This window comes from Balearica regulorum, chromosome 10 (genome assembly GCF_011004875.1).
Source record: "Balearica regulorum gibbericeps isolate bBalReg1 chromosome 10, bBalReg1.pri, whole genome shotgun sequence".
In the NCBI taxonomy this organism is placed as follows: Eukaryota; Metazoa; Chordata; class Aves; order Gruiformes; family Gruidae; genus Balearica; species Balearica regulorum.
In genome coordinates this window covers 9,645,648-9,662,191 of record NC_046193.1, presented here as the reverse complement: position 1 = coordinate 9,662,191, position 16,544 = coordinate 9,645,648, and the positions used below count along the sequence as shown (strand labels likewise).

General features: G+C 35.6%; 1 protein-coding gene across 14 annotated transcripts in view; it reads left to right on the top strand.

The window, feature by feature from the left end:
* ERC2 (ELKS/RAB6-interacting/CAST family member 2) overlaps window positions 1–15,699 on the top strand; it is a 443,424-nt gene extending 427,725 nt beyond the window's left edge. For all 14 annotated transcript variants that reach the window (XM_075762003.1, XM_075761998.1, XM_075762008.1 and 11 more), the window contains one exon: window positions 15,563–15,699. The gene's annotated coding sequence lies outside the window, so the exon portion shown is untranslated. The remainder of the gene's footprint in view (window positions 1–15,562) is intronic.
* Window positions 15,700–16,544: the final 845 nt, after the last annotated feature.

Here is a 16,544-nt window from a genome sequence, read left to right as displayed (position 1 = left end):
TCAGCAGATATTTTAGACAACTGATAACCTTTTTTTGTCAGCAAATCTGATTTTTAAAAATATTATATTTTAATTTTATAATTATATGTTAACTGTCAAATACTTATATTTCAAATGGCTGCAATTGCTGTCATTTCTTCTACTTAGTTGTTTTTTCTCCTCTTATAGTAAGCATTCACAGTCAATAAAGTAAATAATAGCAGGTGACCATTATTTTAATTTTAAACTGGATTAAGTTGAATCAAATTTAATAGTGGGATATGTGTAGAAGGAGCCAAAATATTCTAACAGAGATCTATCTGGTATTAACCAGGGATTGCAGGGTCTCACTGTTATGTGCCTAAGAGCTTGGTGTATTTATGGAGTGTAGGATAGTGGATAGTTTCCTTTTAGATTTTTTACAGTTAGACAAAGTGTTACTGGTATGAGCAGGTATTTCCTATATGCAGAATAGGAAATACTGCTAATACAGTTAATAGCCCAGCTAACAGAAGAAAAAAAAAAAAAATAAAAGGAAATGCTTTAAGGGCCCTCATGGTACACTGTAGTATTAAACACATGGCAGCCTACAGACTCAAAATAAAATCTTACAATTTGAGTGTGATGTCACTGGTCAATTATTTGACAGTGGCAGCAATACTGATAGTGATATCACACCTATGAAAACTGGAATGCATCCAGCTAGGTTGGAAGGTGTGATCTACAATCCATCAATGTCAGTTGAAAATCAACCATTACCTTTTACATCAAACTATAAAAGCAAGTTTTACCTTCACTGCTGAAGTGTAAGGGTGTTGTTCAAGCAGCCCATTCTTTTTAGGTATTTTGTATATATATGGGTTATGCATTATGTTCCTCTGAGAGGCCATTGATTGCATCTTTAATCATAATCAATATCTGGTGTTAATTGCTACTAATAACATGTGCTCTTTTAAAATTTAATAAAATAAATTTAATAAAATAAATTTAAACTTCACAAAGTAATTTGTAAAGAGGAACTATTATGTTTCTATTTTGATAAACTGAACTATGAGGATGTTGTGGAGGCCCCATCCCTGGAAGTGTTTAAGACCAGGTTGGATGAGGCTTTGGGCAACGTGGTCTAGTGGAGGGTGTCCCTGCCCGCAGCAGGGGGGTTGGAACTAGATGGGCTTTAAGGTCCCTTCCAACCAAAACCATTCTATGATTCTATGATGTTATGACCTGAGGTGGCTGTGCAAACACTTGAGAATACTTGTTGGTAGTTCAGGAGACAAGGAGAAAAATTGGGACTGCTAAACAGTGAAGGAGGGGATTATGAGATGGGGATTGGAGAGCATGGTGGAGGTCGGAGTGCGCAAGTAAGAATGATTGAATAGGGAAGATGGAGAGGAAATTGGAACTGGCTGAGCAAAATCCCTAATGGTAGTAACTGAAGAAAGTCCAGAGAGATGAGGATAGCTACAAGTTGACCAAGTAGTTGATGCTGATACTCAGGTAAATGAATGCAATAATGTCATAATAAAGAATGCTCTGGAAAAGCCTGAATGAAATTATTGGTTTTGTTTTGACAGTAATGTTTGGATAGCATTCAATTAACCAAGCTTGAAAATAAGATGTATGTCTAGTTTTTCATGGGCGAGGGACTGACATCCATTGCGTGTACTGATTGACGCAGGAGTCCAGAGGAAAAATATCATGTGCAGGATTAAGGACTGTATCATAACTAATATCTAATAAGGTACAAAATTCAATTTGAACAGATAATCTTAATTCTGGAACGTTTTACATTTTGCTTGTTTCAACTTGTAAGCTGATAATGTTGTTATACCATAGAAGTTTTATCTCTGTGTGGTAATACATGTTAAGTAGATTGTATGCAAGGTAGTAGACAAACTTCTGGAAATTCATTGTGTAAATTTAAAAAAAATAGTTGATCTGTGTCTAGGCTTTAATCACATTGTGCAATTAACATTAAGATAGGTGACAGAAAGAAAGATCAGCTTCTCAATATCTTTTTAATCAGTAAAATATTTGCTTGTTCATCACTGCAAGCGGTTGAATACACAGCAAGGGATTTTGCTAAATGACAAAAGCTGTAATGTGAATTTCAGTGTTTTATCTTCAGTATGTGTACCTGTATCAGTCATCTTTTAATTTTTAAAATAATTATTTTGAAATAAATTCTATTATTCTGATAAAACACAGTTTCCTCGAGTCAGCTGCATAGCCTGACAACTTTTACTACAAGGCCTAAATGTGTAAACATTGACAGGTAGTTCTGGTTTGGGTTTTTTTTTTTTTTTTAATCTACAAGATAAAATCTTGAACTCAAAAAAGCAAAGTAAATACAATAAACAGGCTTAGAGACAGCTGTGTGTTTTTAAGAAGAGAAGGAATAACAAAGGGTACATCAAAAAGCCATGGATGATGTGTTTCAAATAAGCCTTGGTGCGTATGACAGTTCTCTGGTTAGGACTTTCTCATAAAGGTTCATGGTAGAATAACTTAGAGGTGGAATAGAGTACTGTCAGAATATTTGGCTTGTCCCATAGGCAATTTTTGAGGCGATACAAGTATTTAATTGACCTAAATATGTAGAATTTATTGTCCAAGAAGGCAAGTTCCATGCATCAGCAGTGTTTACATAATAATCATTGTCGGAGTCCATGATGGGGTTTTTATTTGGCAGGATCTGGTCAGTAAGTTAGTATTTAGAGTCAACATGAAATCAAATGAAATTCAAGAATACCATTTTGTGAGTCTAGTGCAGAAATCTGAAGTCTATAGTAACCAGGTTCTACAGCTTGTGTTGCTAGCAAGTTAGAGGGTGCCTGGTTATTCTAAAAACTGATGCTGATATTCATACTCTCGATTTGGGAAATTTTCTGTGTCTTAATTTTGTTCATGTCATGGGGGCAGCTTTGTGCACTAAAAAAGCGTATAATTATAATACATTGCAAGCTATTTTGTAACAAATCTGCAAAGTACGTGCAGTCCCGCTCTTTCAGCAGAGGCTCCCCTTCAGTTAGTTTATTAATAAAAGTCCCTTTCCTAAGACTATCCTAACAACAATTACTATTTTTTTTCTGAATAAGGAGATTAGCATTCAGCCTAGTGTAAGAAACAAATGTTTATCCTAATGACCAAGTATAACTCTAGAGTTATAATCAGCAAATGTGTCTCTCTCGGTTTCAGCAGAGGTTGAGAAAACCTTAAACAGTGTTTCCCTCTTCGTATTCCTATTGGCACAGGCTATGGAGCACCTATTAAGACAAGGCTACGTACATCTCTCTAAATCTTACATTGTTAAAGACTGCAGTTGTTCTTGCAATTATATTTCTTTGCAGAGCTCTATGCACAGATTAGATGCTGCATGAGCAATAACTGACAGTTCATTGTGTGCGCTACCACCTGGAAATATTGGTAAGGACAGTCAATGAGGGGGAAAACCATCAGTGATGCTGTTTGGATTCTGTAGAAAGAATTAAGTAATGATTTTTTTTTACTAGATTTTTAAAAAATCTATGTTTTCAAGGGTTTTTTAATTTAATTTTTAAAGTTTTCTTAAGGATTTAAACATAAAGATCTCTTTAAATAAAGTAGGCTTTTAGTGGAAGAATAAAAAAAAGAATCTAATGCCACCTAAAAAAGCTTCAAAGTCTGTCTGTCAGGTTCTTTCTGGCAATGAAGCCCTCGCATTATCTTTTTAATGCTGAAATCAGTTCAAGTCAGTGAAATTTCTTTAATGAACTTTAGGGCACATCTTCAAAGAAACCTGCAATTGAACCTGTGGAAAGGCCAATGCCTTTGAACTGTGGAAAAGAAGTTTATCCTAGATTAGCCTGATCTTTTAGTTTACTCTGCCTTCTAATCTAGTAACGAAGATCTAAGCCTTAAGAATACCCCTGAACTGCAGTGACAACCTAAAAGTAGTGTATTGTTATGGATAAATTCATTACTGCCCTTAGGTATTGGCATTTTAAGTTTGGAAGGATAACAAAGTTGTTTATTTTGTACTGTGAACATGAACATACTGGGTCTCCCTGAGCACTGAATTTTCTTTAGTTTTGCTACTACCTTATAAATTGAAAATTTAACTTCATTTTGTTTTTATTCTCTCCCACTGTACTTCCATCCAGTTCAGTCTTTTATCACCCAAATGTGGAACAATGTGCCTTCAAATGTGAAAGAAATAACAAAATATGGAACAAATTATGAAGTGATGGAGAAGGGAAATGCAGACGTCTATGGAAATAAGTACATTAATGCATAGGCTCTGATGCACATAAGTCTGTTTTGAAGGACCCTTCACTTTTAGTTTGAACTTCTGCTTTTAAATTTTACTGTAATATGATATAACATTTGCTTTTGTGAGTACTTGAGGAACTTTCAGTGTTAACAGTATTCTTTTCTATAGAAATTCCATTGGATTTCAGTTTTGTATTCTTTCCAGGTTACAATAAGAAAAACATGGAAGAGATTTTTAATAGAAAAACAACACTCAGTGGTTTTCAGTTGGCAATCACAATGCCTCTGCTGCTGCTTTTATTTTATTAAGTGGAACAGGTCAATTCAATATCAGAGCTGATTGTGTTCCTTCACTGGTCAAAGTGAAAATACAGGTTTAACAAAAAATTAAGTGATCACTAGTTTCTTCTTTTCAATCATTCTGTGAAATGTCTTTTAATAACCATCTCATTTTGTGGAATCAAGTAGGACGAGAATGGTTATCACTCAGCTGGCAAAGAAAAATACACCTTTTTTGTATAAATATTGACTTCCATAACTGACATTATTTGATGCCTACTTTTAATTATGGATTAATAAGAAATAACACCGTGCAAAAAGTACAGAAAACCAGAAGTAGCTAGAAAATCTCATGGACAATCAGATGAAAAAAATTGCATTTATAAAACTGGATTTTTGAAGAGGGGAGTATAGAAGAAAAGAATATAAAATATGGTTGAAGGAACAGAGAGTAGCTGAGAATTGGAATTATGTATTTATCCAGCATTGAAATGAAATGATGCTGTATTTCCCTGTATTGTATTTTATTTTGAGATTAAATCCTCGACCTATTAAAGTCAATGGGAATTTCACCACTGACTTGATGGACACTATTTCACCCTTCACCTGTGAGAAGCAGTTTCTGCTTTTTATTATTATTTCAAAACGGTCCTTCCTTTTCTTCTCTCATTCCAGTTTCCTAAGGATTTATAATCTCTTGCATCAAAAGGAAAATTTTTCTTGGTATATACTGTGTAGTGGAAATCAAGCACCATGCAAAAAGCTAGCTGACCTAATGGGCTGGTTCCAGCAGAGCAGACGTTTTGAATCTGGACTTTCTTAGTTATTGAGGGTATAGGATTTTGAATGCTTTTATCCTTTTATTGGTGAATGCACTAAAGTGCATGCAGACAGAGAATGTTAAAGTGGCAGTCAGATAAACTTGTTAAAGCAGTGGGAGTTTTTCCTTTCTTTCTACGTGACTTTATCATCACAGTGGAGTTAAAAGGCAATTAGCCCTTCAGCTCTTTTCTGGCCAGTTTATTGGCATTTTACACACAACTGTTGAATAGACAGTGCCATATTAAAAATTCCAGTGAAGCTGGCCTGGGGATAACAGACTCTAAATTTCAGGTTAATGTAGGTTTCCTTGAGAGGAGCTATTGCCAAAAAGCTCAAGTAAAATTATCTAAATACAGTACCTATGCTGCATGTACTCATAGTTGATGGAAAATTGTAGTAGTCTTGCTACATGCTGTGTTACATTTCCAGGGAAATATTTTTATAAAGAGTGTTTGATGAAAAAGTTTATTCCTTTAGTAATAACAGGCTACCCACTGTGTTACTTAAGGCAATGAATATAGTGAGTAGAACTATACATTTTCATCATAATAACAACAATTATACTTGCTTTTCATTTCTGTAATTTTCATCCGAGGTCATTAAAACGCTTTACAAACATGGATTAATTATTTCTTTCACTATATGATTATTATGTCAAAGTTTTGACCAAATTTAGTCCAAAATTTGTGGTGGTATTTGTTTTGGTTTGTTGTTTTTTGGGTTTTTTTTTTTTCCTGTTGTTTTTGGGAGTTTTCTTTTTGTTTGTTTGTTTTTTTAGAATTGCAAAGGAAATATTGTGGGGGTTTTTTCTCATTTCAGTGTTACTAGAAAATCTAACATGTCTTTTGCAGTTCTTGCACCCCAAAATGTTAAGCACCAAAAATTGGTTATAATTTGTCATCACTGAGGAGAATGAAATACAGACACAAAACACATAAACTCACTACTGGAGAGTAAATTGGAATTTTCATAGTATTTCAGTTTTAATCTGCTCTTGCCAAAGAAAATGGGAGGGTTTTGATAGACTTACTGAGACTATTATTGGGTCTTAATGATGCATTCATTGCTTCTATGAAGAAATTTTTTAAAATAAATTTTGTAGCTGATTCTAATTTACTGATGTTAGAACAGATAATGAGAAAACCATTGAGGTCTGTGTGATTGAAAACCAGATGGTAAAAACAAAGGGTAGATCCCCTATTTTTAACCTGACCATATGCATTGCTCAGACTCCTCCATGCTGTATGTCACCTAACTGTGAAATCAACTAAAAGGCTCCAAAAGTCCAGCCGGTTTGTGGATCAGATCCATTTCAAAATCGGGGGGAAAAGCTGGTAGGTCTAAAGAATCAAAAGCCATATTTTCACTCTTTTTAGTTTGCATGGCCATTCCAGAGAAGGCACTCAGATTTTGTTCAGCGAATAAGCGAGGGATTAATGCTCCAATGTGTTTTGACAATAAACAAAGCAAAGCAAACCAAACCGCTTTCATTTGCCTAGGTATATAAGCTAGCAGCTTTTCCTTTCAGTGCGCAGCCCCGTAACTGGAAGTGATCCCGAGTAACCACAGCCTTATTTTCAGTGGTGAATATCTGTACTTCAGCTGTGACTGGTAAGAGCTCAAACTTTGCTTCTGATACTGATGAGCCATCATTAAAGTTGTCTGTAACTTTTGTCTTTTAATACAGCAAATTTATGTTGCAAGTCACCAAAATGGCTTCATTAAATGGACATTACCCTGTAAATAAAAGTGTGGAAGTTAGGAGGTGCCAGATTTAAAGTAGCTCATGCAATTTTTGTTTTGGTGCCCTTTTTGGTACATGTTACAGCGCTTTCCAGTTATGCAGCCATTTACTACCTTTTCTGTAACACCTCACTGCTCTTCCATGCTTGCTATCTGTTATGCTAAATACATTCTTGAGCTGCATATTAAATGAGACAGTGACCGTGGGAGAGACAAGCCAATGATGTTATTGGTCAACTTAGCCCTATCCATTCTCTTGCTATAGAGATCTTACATGCTAACAAATTGTGTAGACCAAAATATAGATATAGAACTTCTATTTATTTCAGTCATGACCTGTCTCAGGTGTATAGAGCATTCAAAGTACCTCAGCGCAATGGCAACACCGCAGCTGTGGTAGTAAAAGTATATGGGCGTCAGGAGCAAGACCAGTGCTGAAGCATCAGGAATGGTGCTGAGTTTTAGGCCATTTCTAACAGTTCTCTGGGCTGCCTAGGCAAAAGTCGCTTTTTACCATCTCCAAAATGAGGAAAATAAAACATACAATTTTATTTTATAGAGATGTGTCAAATACAACATGTTAAAGTCTATACAACTGTTTCAGAAATGAACAGGACTATAAAACCCAAATAATTTTACACAAGTAAGCTTAATGCAGTAGAGCAAACGACCAAGACATCTGCAACAAAGAAAGACTTTTGAAACTGTGCCCAGTGTCTGTGCACCATCTTTTCCCACACAGATAATAATGCTCTCTTCATATCACAAAGAAGATGCAGAAAGCAGTTTGTTAGTGTTCCAGAGATATCCAGATAGGGTGAGGAGCAGCACGGAGAAGCCCGGAAGCAAATTGTGACAGAGTTTCAGGGCGATGCTTAGCAAAGGCGGCATTTTAAAACCTGTGGTAGTATTGAAAGGCAACTTCACTCTGTAAGAAACATTTAGCCTGTGAACAGAATGACACTGAGATCCTAAAGTTAAAAATAATGTGTGAGCATTAGTTAGAAATAACCATAATTTATAGACACCAGGGGGCAGAATTAAGGTTGCAAGGACAGCTATAAACCTGGCATTTCCAACCATCTGAAGGGCTATTTATGTTCAGACTCAAACACACAGTTAAATGTTTGAATGGTGTAGAATTTGTTGCAGATAATGTTCTACGTGTTTCTTTTGTGGAAACAAAAGCACTTAAGTACACTTGGAAGAGAAGTGTGATTGCTCGTATATTAAAAATGTGAATTTAACTAAAAGCTAATTTTAATTTGTTTCAGCTAATGTCCATCACATTACTTTTTGTGGATAAATTAGTCCAGCTTTCTAAAGGAAAAACATCAAACAAATCCTTTCTCGCAAGTTAGACCTCTCTTTCTTACTTTCTGAACTGCCGAAAATACTGCAGATAACTGCAGCTTTTTATTTCCAACCTGACCTTCCACGTTCTGAAACTAATTTGCCATACTGCTTCTCAAAGTCTGCTCAAGGACTTCCTTTAGCAGAGTAATGTGGTTCTTATTAAGTACATCCTATAAGACCCAGGAGGATTGCATGCAAAGGAAATAAGACGGAGACACAAATGAATTTCCATCCTCCAGTCAGATATATGATATTGATGACCAGGATGTATATGAAGGATATTGTAAAGAAGACAAAGAAAAAGAATTAAAGCAAATGTCTGACAAATTGGCTGTCTTCATACGCAAAGATGACAAGTGGTCTATACAACTAACTAGAAGAGATGTAGGCATCAAGCCAAATAGTTATATAGTCAACAAGTCTCTTTGAATCACATGGTTATATGTAACCTCTCTTTTAAATAAGGCCTCACTTTAAATTACATCATCATGAAAGACTTAAAAGCCGTGAAGTTTTACATGAAAACTGATAGTTTCTCTTAACTCCAAATGTTGTTTTTCACTGGCATGAATTTTATATTTTTACCAGAATACCAAGATATTCTGTTAAAGTGGACCTTCTTTAGTAGATTCTTTCCCTAGTTTTTAATTAAATGCACCAAATGTCAGTAATTGTGAAAAATAGCAGATTTCATTTAAAAGTCTGTTTCTTCCTTTAGTTAAAATTTTTCTATAAGGTGACAAAATATTTTCACATTAGGATAATTTGATGGAAAAATGCATTGAAATAGCTTGAATATAATATAGTCTCTATAATTTCTGATGTTCTGGTTCTAGTGTGTCTTGCCTAATGTAGCTAAATATAGATCTCAGAGATTTTACAAGGCACTTGGTTGATGAGGAAGATTTATACTCTATATGTGACTCAGTGCAAGTGTAAATAAGTGAATGGACTCCAGAACTATCACTATTATTCACTTTATTCTTCAACAACATGCAGAATTTGGATAAGCGGGATTCTAATATGATTTTCCTATTAATCTGTTTTAAACCGTGAAATCTGATATTTTCACCATGACTAACCCATGAAATTTGTCAACTTTGTCTGTGATTTACACAAGCTCTATTTATAAAGAGAACTTGTTTGAGTCCTAAGGCATGGAATATTATTTCCCAGCATGCTTTTAGTGGCTTTTTACTAATAAGTATAAACAATATGTGCTCATTGACTATATTATTATTTCAAGATCAGGAGGTAAAACATGAGGAATGTTCATGAGTATATTCCCCTAGCAGTGTATATGAGTCTTAAGACATTAAGAAGAAAATAATCTATCATATCAGAGTTGGTAAAAATGGTTGTGATCATAAAGTTTACCTAAAATAATTGGATAACTTGCCTGTAGATTAAAAACATATGTGATAGTTGTATGTCTTTATGCTGTAGGCTTTAGAATTAATTGCTGTCAGCATAAAACAGACCAAACAAAAATAGATTTGCATCAGTTCTTTGTAATGGGGGGGGGAAAGCTTGAATGACAGTGAGGATAATTCTATTTTGTATTTGGGGGGGAAATGGCTATGCAACGTTCACATACTGGAGTGCAATTTGCTATATATGGAAAGAATAAAGATCCTTTATGTAAATGTAATAACATGCAAGTAATACCTTCAAAAGGGAAGAAAAAAAAGTCTCTTGTGTACAGAAAGTTAGTCTACTCCAGCTGTCCTCTCTCACTTTGTGGGGGAAAGACGTTTGGGGAAAGGCCAAAACACAGATATTCGCAAAGCATCCAATTTTTAGTTCAGCATAATGTCTTAATCAGCTTTTACAGAGCTGCTCTGCTCTGTACCAAACATGCTATAAATGTGCAATACATCCGTACATGTAAATAAGTCACACTCCCTGTGGTGATGAGAACAAGATGACTACATATTTCAATAACTGCACAATGCTGCAGGTAATAGAGAAGTAGAATCGTCTAGTTGATTTTCAGCTGAGCGGGGGACTAGAGCTGAATACTATGGTTATCTCTACATCATTTCAAATTCCTGATCGTACAGCTTTATGAAAGATCTCCAGAAATCACACGCATCATACACAGATGGCCAACTTGTGACAAGATCCATAGGCTGGAGCCAGCTAGCAAGAACTTGATCTGCTCTGTAATCTGGTCTTTCTCCAGAAGAAGTGACCATAAATCTACTTACATGTCCATCGAATGATCAAAGTACAGACATCATCTGTCATCAAGTGATGCAAAATGCCTGTTTTGTGATCAGATGATAGGTGAACTTGTAGTCATGTGCTGAGAAAGGGCTCAGGGAATACAGTCTTTAGGTGTCTTCTGCAAATGTCATGATGTTCTTATGTGATTGCCCAAGCCATGGCAGGGGAACTCTGTGTCTTTGTGCTTCTGTTTGGCCTTTTCTCTGTCCTGCCTGTTTAATCACTATAGCTCATGTTCACAAAGGCACAACTACCTCTTAAACTGATTTCTCAATGAGAACAGTCAACTGGATAATTGCTAACTGGAGAACTAATAAGGCTTAACCAAATGCCTGTGAGTTTCCAGAACGTACAAAGCCATCCCTGATGCAGAAGTGAATTCAAAACACCTACTTACAATCTCTAATATTACAATTAATCTCAGTATCAAATAAAATTAGCAGTTGGTGAGTTTAAAAAAAAGAAGAGGGAAGGATGGAGTACTTATTTCTATAAACTGCAATTAATCTATGGAACTTCTTGCTACATGATGCTGTGAGTGCCAAAGTTTTTACTGGTTCAAAAAGAGATTTGATTAATTCATGGGGGGTGGGGGTGGTGGAAATCCATCAGAGGCTATTAAATGCTGAGATACTGTTTGCAGTGCATAAAATCTATGCTGTGAAGGTTGCTTAAACTGGGAGAGTATACCAGGAGCCACCACAGGAGAAAGCTGCTGTGGTGGATGGACCGGTGGTGTGCTCCTATGTTCTTTAGCTCTCTACCAGGCCTCCTGCGGTTACCTCGCCACTCAGAAATTCTTGTCTCACAATGTTCTAAGAGTCAAGGAGAAGTTCAGCCTCTACTCCAGGCTGGAATCTGTTCTTGACCTAAGAATTATAATTTATTTTTTTTTCAAATTTACTAAAGTAATTAGTCCACAAGAATATTTTGTGGAGGACAGGGAAGAATTTGGGGAAGACAAAGGAATGTTTTACACATAGTATTTTGCACTTCCCTAGCTAAAAAGCAATTGAATAAATTTTCTTCTGGTTGCTTATGGCGTAAGATGGAAAGTAAGTGGAATCTCAGCATTTTAAAAAATATTTTGAAAATGGCGTGATTGAAAAATAGATGTTTAGAGTGAAACTGTGATTTTATAAAATCCCATCAAATCTAGAAATCAAAATGATCTATTGATCCTTTTTCTCATTAAGTGCATCTTAGTTTAATATCTCAATATATCTCTTTACAAATGCAGCTGTTCCCTTCAGAACCTTAAAACCTCTCTAGTGCTACTGCTATAATATGGAATTTATGAATAATCAATAGGGTTACAAAAATTCTGTTGCTTATTCATTCTAGATATCCTAGATAATTGGTGCTAATATTTTTATGTCTGTTTAATATACATAAACTTGCTCAGGACAGAATTGAAGCTGCATCAAACTACAAAAGCTTTTGTCTTTATCCACTTACTGAATCCTTAAGCAAATACTCCTGTGTTTTCTGCATTTAGGCTCTTAAAAATTATTGTCTTTATGTTATAAAGGATTCCATTTTACATGATTAACATAACATGTTCATATAAGACAAAATGCTCTCCAGTGTAAATTACGTCTGCAGCATTTACCTAAAAGTTTGTTGAGTATGAAAGTTCTGCAGCAAGGCCTTTTCCTAATGCATGCATTTATCAGCTGAAATCTTGATTGTTTTGCCTGTATTATGTCACTCACGTCTGGAAAGCACAGCATCCTGCTGTTTGTGAAGCTGATCTCCTGCTGCTGTTTAGCCACTTGCAGGATTCTGTCCCAATTCCTCTAATCCACTCTGTTTCAATAGCACCATATTTGGACTCCTTCACACATTCTTTTGCTGCTCTGCTTGGGATGCTCTATGAGCTGAAATAGAATTTTAATGTTCCGTTCAAAACAGAAGGAACCTTTTCGTTAAATCGGAGCATAAGGAATAATCTCCTCCGTTCCCTTGGATAGAATTTCTGTACATGCACTATATTATTTTCCTTCAAACTATTGTCCAGAAGTTTGGGGCACAATTTCAAAATATTGCTTTACTTTATATAATCAGATCCAATTTAAGGTTTAATGTTGCAGTAAGGCCTGCTACCATCTTAAATTGTTTCTTTCCTGTTGTAACTCTTCATTCAGAGAGTGCTCCTTGTTTCCATTATGTCAAAGGTTTACTGATATCTTTTCGAGCTGCTTGTGCAAGTCAGGCCTAATTAAAGCAGAGAACTGAAAGGACTCCAAAAACGATGTTAAAAATGACACCAAAACAGGAAGTGCACTGTAGAGATTTTTGCCTTACTTTCAAGAAGTCAGCAAAGATTTGCGTAGGTATTTTGCCAGTAGCTATTTTCTGTTCCCCACATAAAACAAGGTTAGAGAAAACAACTTAAAGCTTGACTGCTATACCTGTATATACGTTGTCTGTCACTTTACTTCACAGCTAAGCCCATTAACTTTGGTAGATCTATTTATGGCTAAAAGAGCAATTGAAAAAACAGGATAGCAGAATGTGATCCTTTTTAATGTAGAGCTCCTAGGCTTATACTTGCTTTAAGAATTGTTCTTTAGTGCATGGGATTTAGTTTACTGAAAAATAAAAATGTGGTTGAATTATGATGCTCATTTTACTCTCTGAAAAGAAAGAAGTTCCTCGGACACAGTGTAATATTGCATGAGTCTCTGTTGTCAATTTAAAAAAATTCAGGACAGTAGATATAGCTTACCTAAGTGTATTGAGAGAATAAAGACATTATCCAGGTGAAAACCTATTTCAATAATTTCATAAAGCGTCTCTCACTTGTACCAAGCTTCCAGCACTGGAACATTTAGAATGTTTTTTAGAGCATGTACCATGTTTTTTCTAGCTGTAGCTTTCTGCAGTCCAGAGTTCCTTCGGTGTGCTGCATTATCAGCGGCAGGAGCCAGGATCTGATGAGAAACACCGTCCCGTGAATGGGGTTAGAGATGGAAGCAGAAACTGGAACAGACAATGGCTACAGCAGTTTGATAATATATAAATTACTATCAAATTTTACAGCTAGTAGTGGAATGACAAAGATAACGAAGAAAAAAGGGCAAAGAAAAAGACTACAGAAAGTCAAGGTGAAACAGCGAGAGAGCTAGAGAAATATAGGAGGAAGCAAAGGAAACCATACTGAAGAAAAGAAGTGAGACAAAGAAAAGAATAATATATGGCCTCCTTTTTTGCTTGCATTTGGCAAGTAACGTGTATACGATTTCTTCACAGATGTGTTAACATTTCTAATGATAGAATCATATAAGAAGGAAAGATGTTTAGAAGTTTTTATCAAGGGATTTATTTTATGTAATACAAAATGAAGAGATTTGTAAGCGATCCATCTCTGCAATATTAGCTTGAAGACTCGTGGTTCTGCTGCTCCTTCTCTGTTTGTACTTTAAAATTAATTGAAAGCCTCATTGTTTTGTTTAAACTGTGAAAGCTTCCAAGGTCAATGAGTGAGGTAATTGACCTGCCTGTTGTAGGACAAAAATATGTATGTTAAATTGCATAATTAGTTTTAATTACATAATTATGGTGTTTAATGTGTGTGGGTCAAAGGTTACTATTACATTTACAAGTCATGGCAAGAAACACAAAAATAAGCAACATAGTTTAATTCGGTATTTCTTTGGGTTTTAAAAAAGGGGTCCACTGTGATCTATCCTTGACCTTGGATATTTGATGATTATAGCAAATAATATATTGCTGTTACACTTTTTGGAATCATAGAGACACCTTTGTAAATGTCTAAGTGACTTTACCAAAGACTTCATTTAGGTTTAGAGTACACGAAAGTTAATCAACAGTGGGAACTCAACTGACAGCAATTTAATCTGATTGGGTAAGGTAATTACATGATTACCAGGAGTGTTTATATATGGACAAGGATATTTTTATTGGAAAAAAAACTAATTGCTTTCTTACTGAGAAGAGAAAAAAACAAACAAATTTGTTGTCACAGGTTAAGAGGACATCCTTCATTCCTTGAAATAGCTTCTTTTCATATTTTAGTGACAAAATGAACTCATAATTCTTTGCAAATTTGCACTGGGATTACGTTATGGATTCCTCTGTTTCTAAACTAGAAACGATGCCATCATTAACTTGTTTTGTTTAAGAAACTCATTGCTCACACATTAATTGTGTGATAGCCTATAGATGTCATGATGCTTGTAATTCATGATCTCTTTTACTGTGTGTAAACACTGTTGCTTAAACACAGGTTGATTTCACCAAACTTAAACCTAAAGGTCCATTATACTAATGGATATTCCTGGGAAGGAGGGCATTATTTGTTTTTCTGTGATGGTAAAAAAAAACCCACTATGTACAAGATAGGTAGGTAAAAGATGATGTTCCTAAATGCTAGAAGGAACAGTCTGTTGACTGAAAGTCTGTGGAGGGAGTGTTGGGAGATGAATCTTCATTAACAAACATTAACCTCTGTGAATACCTCCCTGAAGTGGACTACAGGGTAGAATCCCGTTCGTTTGGCTAATAAGTAGTGGCTTGTTCCGAAGCCTGTTTAAATAATGGGCCAGGCATGGCCATGGCACTTGGTATGGTTGTATTAAACACCAGAAAAAGAAACTGAAACTTCTAAGAATAACTTCATATCTCATCAGTAACTATTGAATATATTCTGCCAATAGAAATGGGATACAAGCCTCTAAAGGCTACCTGCTAAGGAATTAAAAAGTTAATGAACTAAATATTAAATAAGAAATAAATGAATTTTTAGAATGAACTATATGGGAAGAAGTTCTGTGATACATTCCATGTTATAAAAATAATTTGTTCTCTCTTTTGCTAATTTTTCCCTAAATAAGTTCTTTAGAAAGTATTACAATTTTTAATTGTTTTTCTAAACCAGATGATCCAGTCACTGTTGGAGGCACATAGCCACGGCAAAATCTCATGCTGTACATTGATCACCTGTCCAACCTTTGCCTAGAGTGTGATCCCCAGTTCCTTCAAGAGATCCATCTTTACCTGTCTATAAAGAAGAAGAGGAGGAGGGAGACATCTGGGATATTCAAGTATCAAAGTTTAACACCAGAGCAGGTTGAATCTCAATTTATATTATTCTCTATATATGTTGTTAGTATTGACTTGGATATTTGGCTGAAAATTTTTTTCAGTAAATATATGGTATGGTCTAAGGTTTTACCAGCATTAAACCTTTTTTGTTTAGACTCCTCACTTACCGAAACTACATGTGCTTTTTTGGTAGTTCCATGTCATAAGACTATATTCAAAGTCATTCTGCTTTATGGAAGTTAGCTGATACTGAGCACGCCTGGCAGTCTGTACCTGTCTCTTGAACATGTGTCTACCTCAAAGACCAAAATGGCTTGTTTAAAACTGTTCAGTGTGTACCATTCTGTATTTAGCACACACAACTCAATCCAGGTCCCTGGCAAGCACGCTCATTTTCATTCACTTGCTTCAGGCAAGTTTAACTTGCTTCTAACTCTTCCTCTTCCATTTCCAAGAGGACTTTGATATCCACAAACCAGACAAGGTTTCGCTTACTGTCCTAAGGACTGCCCCTTTAGGAGTCTAGCACAGCCCACACACACTCCTGGAATATGTCCAACTTGTTCTTTGAGCAGAATGTGAACCTCTGACCTTCTGGGCCTCCGGCAAGAGTGCTGCCTACTGAGCCACCAATACCCAGGCCATCAATAAGTTTTAAATGCCAGTTGCAGACTTCACAGAGATAATGACTTCAGTGTGTAAAGGTTTTGTTGTGGAGGCTGCAGTCTCACATATGGCGTGACAGAGTAAATATGCTAAAACCATAGAGCCGTTGCATAACTTGCCTTGATACAACAGGTTTTGTAATATGTTTC